Raw genomic sequence first — 11,688 nt, forward strand, 5'->3', positions numbered from 1 at the left:
ACATAAGAACACTGTAGAAGGTCTGCTCACAAACTTGTCCAGTCTCCTTTCCAAGCTACCCAAGTTTTTAGACTCTACAACCCAACTCGGTACATCATCAGATGCAGCATTCTTCACCTGACCTCAGCCGGACTATAAATACTCGCTTTCCTTCCACCCCAGGTAGTTCTGTTTGTGACTTGAAAAAGCCCACTGTGTGGGCGAAACGTAGTCAATAAAGGATCACATTATACTGCATTTGTGTTTATATTGCCATTGTGTCGGTATTTTATACCATTTATTTCCATAGTGTCTTCCTGTGTAAAAACCGAGAGAAAATATTTATTTAAAATCGAGCACATTTCATTCTCTTTGTCAGTAAGATGTCCATAGTTATTTTTTAGGGGACCTATCTTATCTCTGACTTTTGTTCTATAGACCTGGAAAAAACTTTTTGGGTTAGTTTTAGAATCCCTAGCAACTTTAATTTCATAGTCCCTTTTAGCTTTCCTTATCCCCTTTTTAATGTCCCTCTTAATGTCAATATACTGATTCATAAGATGACCCTCGCCTCTTTTGATACGCCTATAAATTCCTTTCTTATGCCCTAGTAGATATTTCAGCCTATTATTCATCCATTTTGGGTCATTTCTATTTGATCTAATTTCCTTATAAGGGATAAACGTTCTTTGAGCAGCATGTATTGTGTTCAGAAAACTGTCATATTGATAGCTCTCTTCGTTACTCCAGTCAACAGATGATAAGTGTTCTCTAAGCCCATCGTAATCTGCTAAGCGAAAATCTGGGACTGTTACTGAGTTATCCCTACTATCATACTTCCATTCAATTCTACATGTAATTGATTTGTGGTCGCTGGCACCCAGTTCCTCTGAAACTTCTAAATTATTAACAAGGGATTCATTGTTTGCCAGAACTAAGTCAAGCAGGTTATTACCCCTTGTAGGTTCTGTCACAAACTGCTTCAAAAAACAATCCTGAACTACTTCTAAGAAATCGTATGATTCTAAATTCCCAGTTAAGAAATTCCAATCAATATGACTAAAGTTAAAGTCTCCTAGAATTACTACATTATCGTGCCTTGTGGCCCTAACAATTTCGTCCCATAGTAGTCTCCCCTGGTCCCTATCTAAATTTGGGGGACGGTATATCACACCTAAAATTAATTTTTCATGCCCCTCTGAAAATTCTATCCAAACAGACTCTGTATGTGTTACTTCAGACTTAATACCTGTTTTTATGCAACAGTTCAAGCGATCTCGGACATACAATGCCACCCCACCCCCCTTCCCGATACTTCTATCTACTTGGAACAATTTAAAACCCTGAATGTGACATTCTGCAGGCATGTCCCGACTTTTTGAATTAAACCACGTCTCAGTAATGGCAAATACATCTATGTTACCTGCACTAGCAACTAGTCTCAACTCGTCCATCTTATTCCTAGCACTGCGACTATTTGTGTAATAAATATTTAATGACCCTCCTATCTCTTTACCCTTCCTGCTCCTTTCTGTTATTCCACTAAACCTATTACTGTCATTGTCAATTAGTGCCACTGGCTTTCCAATATCCTCCTCATTTTGCCTATTACTAGTTCTCCTAGTACTCATGTTACTACCCTGCGACTTCACAGTTTTCCCGCCAAAACCCATACCACTAACTATTCCTAGTTTAAAGACCTAACAGCTCCCTCCACTGCGTTGGCCAGTGCTCCCACCCCACACCTAGACAAGTGAACCCCATCCCTGGCATACATGTCATTTCTGCCATAGAAGAGGTCCCAGTTGTCAATGAATGTTACCGCATTTTCCTTACAGTATTTGTCCAGCCAGCAATTGACACCAATTGCTCTGGACAACCATTCATTTCCAACTCCTCTCCTTGGCAAAATGCCACATATGACAGGTTTGCCACCCTTCTTCCTAATTATCTCTATTGCTGACCTATACCTGCTAATCAGGTCCTCACTCCTACGTCTGCCAACATCGTTGCCTCCAGCACTGAGACAGATAATAGGATTGCTCCCATTACCTCTCATGATGTCATCCAGACGGCTAACAATATCCTTCATCCCAGCCCCAGGAAAACATACTCTCTGCCTCCTACTCCTATCCTTCAAACAGAATGCCCTATCCATGTACCTAATCTGGCTATCCCCAACAACAACAATGTTTTTACCTTCCTTGGCATCGTCCGTAGTGATGCTCCGAGTAGTCGACTCACATTCGCCAGGTAGCATTACACCACTTGTAGAATTCGTCATGACGTTCTCGATGGTCTTCGTTGGGGTTTCTAGGGATGTCTCACTCACGTCTGCCAATGCTTCCTTGGTGCTCGTTGTGGCATTCCCAGTAGAACACTCACATTCGTCAGGTAGCACCGAGAATGAGTTGGAAGTTTCCACGGCAGTCTTCTGGTTTCTCGTTGTTTCTGCCTCTCCAACCGTTTTCTTAATCTTCAGCTTGGTTCCATGTTGCCCGGCCACTGACCAAGCTCCCTTCTTAACCTGGGGACTCACAACAGGTGGATTACTACGAATCCTCTTGTTCTCCTCCGTTAATCGCCGTATCTCCAGTTTAGCAACTCTGAGTTCTTCTCTCAGCTGCTGGTAAAGCTGCTCAAGAGAGGGCATCCTGGTTCAGATTCACAGAGAGCACACAAACAGGTCTTCACAGGACACACAAACAGGTCTTCACAGGCACACAAACAGGTCTTCACATCGTAATCTGCTAAGCGAAAATCTGGGACTGTTACTGAGTTATTGCTACTATCGTACTTCCATTCAATGCTAGAGCTTTATAAGAGAACTGGCTGTATCTAGAGCTTTATAAGAGAGCTGACTCTATCTAGAGTTTTATAAGAGAGCTGACTCTATCTAGAGCTTTATAAGAGAGCTGACTCTATCTAGAGCTTTATAAGAAAGCTGACTCTATCTAGAGCTTTATAAGAGAGCTGACTCTATCTAGAGCTTTATAAGAAAGCTGACTCTATCTAGAGCTTTATAAGAGAGCTGACTCTATCTAGAGCTTCATAAGAAAGCTGACTCTATCTAGAGCTTTATAAGAGAGCTGACTCTATCTAGACCTTTATAAGAGAACTGACTCTATCTAGAGCTTCATAAGAAAGCTGACTCTATCTAGAGCTTTATAAGAGAGCTGACTCTATCTAGACCTTTATAAGAGAACTGACTGTATCTAGAGCTTTATAAGAAAGCTGACTCTATCTAGAGCTTTATAAGAAAGCTGACTCTATCTAGAGCTTTATAAGAGAGCTGACTCTATCTAGAGCTTTATAAGAGAGCTGACTATCTAGAGCTTTATAAGCTGACTCTATCTAGAGCTTTATAAGAGAGCTGACTATATCTAGAGCTTTATAAGAGAGCTGACTCTATCTAGAGCTTTATAAGAGAGCTGACTCTATCTAGAGCTTTATAAGAGAGCTGACTCTATCTGAAGCTTTATAAGAAAGCTGACTCTATCTAGAGCTTTATAAGAGAGCTGACTCTATCTAGAGCTTTATAAGAGAATTGACTGTATCTAGAGCTTTATAAGAGAGCTGACTCTATCTAGAGCTTTATAAGAGAGCTGACTCTATCTAGAGCTTTATAAGAAAACTGACTCTATCTAGAGCTTTATAAGAAAGCTGACTGTATATAGAGCTTCATAAGAAAGCTGACTCTAGAGCTTTATAAGAGAGCTTTACCGCTCTTCAAGGCAGGGATTCTCAGAGTCATCTAATGAAGCAACGTTACCACAGGCACATAGAGCTTTGATCTAATACGCAGCTTCGAGTCTGGAGGATATGATAACGGGGCGGGAAGCGCAGCAGTTGAAGGTGCAGCCATATGTGGGCGGGGACTGACCCCCCTCTCCTCTCGCATCAATAGTAAGGGAATGATCACCTTGTATCTACTACCTAAAGTGTTGCATTCACCTAGACATTATTATTATTATTATTATTATTATTATTATTATTATTATTATTATTATTATTATTATTATTATTATTATTTGTTCGTTATCCTCTGGATATTTATTTCACGGTTTTAAGTGTAGGCCGGTTATGTACTCAGGTTAAGTGTGTATTCACCTATATGTGTTTGCAGGGGTTGATTCACAGCTCCTGGCACCGCTCTGCTGGGTGCTTGGCGAGGCTATCTATCCCATCTACTCTGGGAAATTCTTGTTCTTGTTACTGTTGTAAAGGAAAATCCAATTTTTTTCCATTTATCTCCCCTGTCCAGCTTTGGGGAATTTTGTGACCTTTTTGCTGGGTTGAGAAATTTGGGATCTGGATTATTATAATATTAATAATATTAATGTTTATTACTACCAGTACATGATATAACTTATACAGACCATTGAAATAAATATTGATGATAACTAACTAAATATTGATGATAACTAACTAAATATTGATGATAATAACTAAATATTGATGATAATAACTAAATATTGATGATACCTAACTAAATATTGATGATAACTAACTAAATATTGATGATACCTAACTAAATATTGATGATACCTAACTAAATATTGATGATAACTAACTAAATATTGATGATAACTAACTAAATATTGATGATAATAACTAAATATTGATGATAACTACCTGGAGTTTACCTGGAGAGAGTTTCGGGGGTCAACGCCCCCGCGGCCCGGTCTGAGACCAGGCCTCCTGGTGGATCAGAGCCTGATCAACTAGGCTGCTGCTGCTGGCTGCACACAAACCAACGTATGAGCCACAGCCCGGCTGATCAGAAACCGACTTTAGGTGCTTGTCCAGTGCCAGCTTGAAGACTGCCAGGGGTCTGTTGGTAATCCCCCTTATGTATGCTGGGAGGCAGTTGAACAGTCTTGGGCCCCTGACACTTATTGTATGGTCTCTTAACGTGCTAGTGACACCCCTGCTTTTCATTGGGGGGATGGTGCATCGTCTGCCAAGTCTTTTGCTTTCGTAGTGAGTGATTTTCGTGTGCAAGTTCGGTACTAGTCCCTCTAGGATTTTCCAGGTGTATATAATCATGTATCTCTCCCTCCTGCGTTCCAGGGAATACAGGTTTAGGAACCTCAAGCGCTCCCAATAATTGAGGTGTTTTATCTCCGTTATGCGCGCCGTGAAAGTTCTCTGTACATTTTCTAGGTCGGCAATTTCACCTGCCTTGAAAGGTGCTGTTAGTGTGCAGCAATATTCCAGCCTAGATAGAACAAGTGACCTGAAGAGTGTCATCATGGGCTTGGCCTCCCTAGTTTTGAAGGTTCTCATTATCCATCCTGTCATTTTTCTAGCAGATGCGATTGATACTAACTAAATATTGATGATACCTAACTAAATATTGATGATAATAACTAAATATTGATGATAATAACTAAATATTGATGATAACTAACTAAATATTGATGATAATAACTAAATATTGATGATAACTAACTAAATATTGATGATAACTAACTAAATATTGATGATAACTAACTAAATATTGATGATAACTAAATATTGTAATAAAGTTGGTAGAATTACCGACAATATGTAAAGTAAAAGGACACAAGTGCAACTAATGTGACATTTATTGTGGCAACGTTTCGCTCTCCAGGAGCTTTATCAAGCCATTACAAACAATACATGGACACAGAGGGTATATAAAGGCTCAGAGTGAGGTGAATACTAGTGAGGTACCATTTCGATGTTCACTAGTAGTAGTAGTAGTAGTAGTAGTAGTAGTGGTAGTGACAAAAGTAATACAATATGGTAGAGCAATTAATTCGTACATGAGTAAAAGGATATAAAAGCTATTACTTGGGTAACATAAAAATAGGTTGGACAAATATAAACTGGAATGAGGCAGCTTGTTTCAGTGTTCACTCTCTGTGCTTTGTGTAGTATAACAGGAGAGACTATGTGATGGCAGGGTTTACTGTTTTCAGGAGGATTCTTGCTAAGACTTCGGAGATGGTGAAGCTGCCGCTGTTTTGTTTAATTGTATTCGAAACAGCGATCAGTGCTGATTCAAGGCACTTGCGTGTGCGGAAATTAGTTTCTTTGATCACTAATTGGGCGTCTCTGAATTTCATAAGATGATTGGTGGAATTTCGGTGTTGTACACAGGCGTTTTTTAAGTTGTCGTTCCTACATGCGTATATGTGTTCATTGAGGCGGGTGTCGAGGTTTCTTGCTGTTTCACCTACGTAGATCTTGTCACAGCCTCCACAGGGTATAGTGTAAACTCCTGCATTGACTGGTTCGTGGTGCTTGGGTTTTGTCCTGGTTAGATCCTTTATTGAAGTGGTAGAAGCGATGGCGACTCTGGTGTTAGCTTGTGAAAGTACTTTTGAGACGTTTAGTGCAACCTGGCTGTTGGGAAGAATTATAACTTTGTTGGGAGCGGTGTTGATGCGTGGAGAATTGATGATCTGAAGAGCTCTTTTCTTGCAGTCTTTGATGAAAAATGAAGGAAATTGTAACTCAGTGAATGTTTGGTGAATGTAAGTACATTCTTCGTCAAGAAACTCAGGACTACAAATTCGGTATGCTCTTAGGAAAAACCCGATGATGATGCCTCTTTTGGTCTTGGTATCTTGACTGGAATAGAAGTGTGTGAGATCATTTTTATTGGTGGGTTTCCGATAAACTTGAAATCTTAGGTTGTTGTCTACTTTGTGAATGAGGACGTCGAGGAAAGGTAGCTTGTCATTGGACTCTTCTTCTAGTGTAAACTGAATCGCTGGTTCAACTGCGTTGAGCCTTGCTTGAAGATCCCGTACATCAAAACGTTTTGGAGTTATTACGAGGACATCGTCCACGTAACGTAACCAAGTGACGCTTGAAGGGATGATGTTGGCGAAGTGTTCGGACTCTAGGTGTTCCATGTATAAGTTGGCTAGGACGGCACTTATTGGGGACCCCATTCTCATGCCGTAGGTTTGTTTGTAGAGCTTGTTATTGAATAGGAACAGGAATAGGCAGTGCTCCACACAAACTAGCCGGAGTTCTTGCCAAACATCTTTCCTGCCTTCTGGGGACCATCAGCCACGCTCATCTTAAACACTCAGGCTACCTTCTCAACCGCATCCGTAACCTCTCCATCCGTAACAAGAAACTAAGCAGTTTGGATGTGACTTCCCTCTTCACAAAAGTACCTACCAAAAAAGCCATCGAGGTTCTACGACGTAAAGTCAACCAGGACCTTAATCTTCCTTTACCTCCCGGAGATTTTGTTGACTTGATTGAACTCTGTGTTAACTTCAACTGTTTTTCCTTCAATAACAAGCTCTACAAACAAACCTACGGCATGGGAATGGGGTCCCCAATAAGTGCCGTCCTAGCCAACTTATACATGGAACACCTAGAGTCCGAACACTTCGCCAACATCATCCCTTCAAGCGTCACTTGGTTACGTTACGTGGACGATGTCCTCGTAATAACTCCAAAACGTTTTGATGTACGGGATCTTCAGGCAAGGCTCAACGCAGTTGAACCAGCGATTCAGTTTACACTAGAAGAAGAGTCCAATGACAAGCTACCTTTCCTCGACGTCCTCATTCACAAAGTAGACAACAACCTAAGATTTCAAGTTTATCGGAAACCCACCAATAAAAATGATCTCACACACTTCTATTCCAGTCAAGATACCAAGACCAAAAGAGGCATCATCATCGGGTTTTTCCTAAGAGCATACCGAATTTGTAGTCCTGAGTTTCTTGACGAAGAATGTACTTACATTCACCAAACATTCACTGAGTTACAATTTCCTTCTTTTTTCATCAAAGACTGCAAGAAAAGAGCTCTTCAGATCATCAATTCTCCACGCATCAACACCGCTCCCAACAAAGTTATAATTCTTCCCAACAGCCAGGTTGCACTAAACGTCTCAAAAGTACTTTCACAAGCTAACACCAGAGTCGCCATCGCTTCTACCACTTCAATAAAGGATCTAACCAGGACAAAACCCAAGCACCACAAACCAGTCAATGCAGGAGTTTACACTATACCCTGTGGAGGCTGTGACAAGATCTACGTAGGTGAAACAGCAAGAAACCTCGACACCCGCCTCAATGAACACATATACGCATGTAGGAACGACAACTTAAACAACGCCTGTGTACAACACCGAAATTCCACCAATCATCTTATGAAATTCAGAGACGCCCAATTAGTGATCAAAGAAACTAATTTCCGCACACGCAAGTGCCTTGAATCAGCACTGATCGCTGTTTCGAATACAATTAAACAAAACAGCGGCAGCTTCACCATCTCCGAAGTCTTAGCAAGAATCCTCCTGAAAACAGTAAACCCTGCCATCACATAGTCTCTCCTGTTATACTACACAAAGCACAGAGAGTGAACACTGAAACAAGCTGCCTCATTCCAGTTTATATTTGTCCAACCTATTTTTATGTTACCCAAGTAATAGCTTTTATATCCTTTTACTCATGTACGAATTAATTGCTCTACCATATTGTATTACTTTTGTCACTACCACTACTACTACTACTACTACTACTACTACCACTAGTGAACATCGAAATGGTACCTCACTAGTATTCACCTCACTCTGAGCCTTTATATACCCTCTGTGTCCATGTATTGTTTGTAATGGCTTGATAAAGCTCCTGGAGAGCGAAACGTTGCCACAATAAATGTCACATTAGTTGCACTTGTGTCCTTTTACTTTACATAACTAAATATTGATGATAATAACTAAATATTGATGACTAAATAACTAAATATTGATGATAACTAAATATTGATGATAACTAACTAAATATTGATGATAACTAACTAAATATTGATGATAATAACTAAATATTGATGACTAAATAACTAAATATTGATGATAACTAAATATTGATGATAACTAACTAAATATTGATGATTACTAACTAAATATTGATGATAACTAACTAAATATTGATGATTACTAACTAAATATTGATGATTACTAACTAAATATTGATGATAATAACTAAATATTGATGATAACTAACTAAATATTGATGATAACTAACTAAATATTGATGATAATAACTAAATATTGATGACTAAATAACTAAATATTGATGATAACTAACTAAATATTGATGATAACTAACTAAATATTGATGATAACTAAATATTGATAACTAACTGAATATTGATAATAAATATTGATAATAACTACCTATATATTGATAATAACTAAATATTGATGATAACTAACTAAATATTGATGATAACTAACTAAATATTGATGATAACTAAATATTGATGATAACTAACTGAATATTGATAATAACTACCTATATATTGATAATAACTAAATATTGATGATAACTAACTAAATATTGATGATAATAACTAAATATTGATGATAACTAACTAAATATTGATGATAACTAACTAAATATTGATGATAATAACTAAATATTGATGATAACTAACTAAATATTGATGATTACTAACTAAATATTGATGATAACTAACTAAATATTGATGATTACTAACTAAATATTGATGATTACTAACTAAATATTGATGATAATAACTAAATATTGATGATAACTAACTAAATATTGATGATAACTAACTAAATATTGATGATAATAACTAAATATTGATGATAACTAACTAAATATTGATGATAACTAACTAAATATTGATGATAACTAAATATTGATAACTAACTGAATATTGATAATAAATATTGATAATAACTACCTACTTTTCTCATAACATAACTACCCTACTTTTCTCATAACAACTCTTGGAAAATTACCCCAAGACACTACTAAAGTCACCTTCAGACTTCACAATGAGGCAGCCATTAATAACTTCACAACAGCAGTAGCAAACATTGACTGGCACACTGAGCTAGAAATCTATACAGATATTGACGAATGTATTAATAATTTTCTAAAAAAGACCCAATACCTCTATAACAAGCACTGCCCTAAAAAAACTAAACAGATGACAGCAAAGAGACTGAACAGTCCCTGGCTAACACCCAGCATTCTCAAATCCATAAATACAAAACACCAATATGAAAAACAGTACAGAATGGGTCACATAACCAGAGACCAAACAAAACGTTACTCGTCAATCCTAACCAGCCTGATAAGAAGGGCAAAAAAATTGTATTATGAGAACAGATTATCCAACTTAAGAGGTGATATAAAAAAGACCTGGAAAACCCTATCAGAAATTCTAGGAACAAAAAAGATATCACGAAATAGCGAAATAAAATTAGCAAAATCAGATGAACCTCAACTCCCACCAACAGAAACAGCAAACAGACTCAATGACTTCTTCTCCACTATAGGACAAAACCTTGCCAATAAAATCCCAAGCTCAGATACCCCACCAAATGACTACCTCACTGGCAACTACCCGAACACTCTGTTCCTAGCTCCGACTAACCCATACGAAGTCTCCCTTATTATCAACACGCTAAAAAACAGGCAGGAGATTTAAATACCTTACCACCCTTTATATACAAAAAAGTGTCACAAGTGCTATCACCAATCATTGCAACACTCTTTAACAAATCCATTGAATCCTCCACCTTCCCTACAGTACTCAAAATAGCAAGGGTCACCCCGATCCACAAAGGAGGAGACCAAACAGAGTTGAATAACTATAGGCCAATATCCAACTTACACCCTCTCTCAAAAATCTTCGAAAAATTAATTCATAAACGAATCTACTCCTACCTTATCTCCCAAAACATACTCAACCCCTGCCAATTTGGATTCAGGCCAAATAAAAATACTAATGATGCTATTATACACATGCTAGAACATATATACACTGCAATAGAGAAAAAAGAAGTCCCACTGTGGATCTTCATTGACTTACGTAAAGCTTTTGATACAGTTGACCATGACTTGCTCCACGTAAAATTGTCACACTATGGTATAAGAGGGCACTCCCTCAACTACCTCAAGTCATACCTCAGCAACAGAAGCCAATATGTGTATGCAAATGGGGCAAACTCTTCTGCACAACCAATTACAGTTGGTGTCCCACAGGGAAGTGTCCTTGGCCCTCTTCTCTTTCTCCTATACATAAATGACCTACCAAATGCTTCGCAATTACTCAAACCCACACTATTTGCTGATGACACAACATACGTCTTCTCCCACCCGAGCCCAGTCACGCTAGCCAATACTGTAAATACCGAATTACAGAAAATATCTACCTGGATGAGGACTAACAAACTTACAATAAACATTGACAAAACCTACTTCATTCAGTTTGGTAACAGAGCTACAGATGTCCCTCTTAACATAATGATAAACGGATCACCTATCACAAAGCTAACAGAGGGAAAATTCTTAGGAATCCACCTTGATAATAGACTCAAATTTCATACACATATACAACAAATTTCTAAGAAAATTTCCAAGACTGTAGGCATACTATCGAAGATACGGTACTATGTTCCACAGTCAGCCCTCCTGGCCCTATATCACTCTCTTATTTACCCCTATCTCACCTATGGAATTTGTGCATGGGGCTCAACAACAATTAACCATCTCAGACCACTAATTACCCAACAAAAGGCTGCAGTTAGAATGATAATAAATTCTCACTATAGGCAGCACACTCCACCAATATTCAATACACTAAACCTACTCACCATACAAAACATCCATACTTATTACTGCACCTACTACATACATAGAACACTTAACTCTGATATTAACCCTC

Source organism: Cherax quadricarinatus, unplaced genomic scaffold, assembly GCF_038502225.1.
Source record: "Cherax quadricarinatus isolate ZL_2023a unplaced genomic scaffold, ASM3850222v1 Contig2157, whole genome shotgun sequence".
Classification (NCBI taxonomy): Eukaryota; Metazoa; Arthropoda; class Malacostraca; order Decapoda; family Parastacidae; genus Cherax; species Cherax quadricarinatus.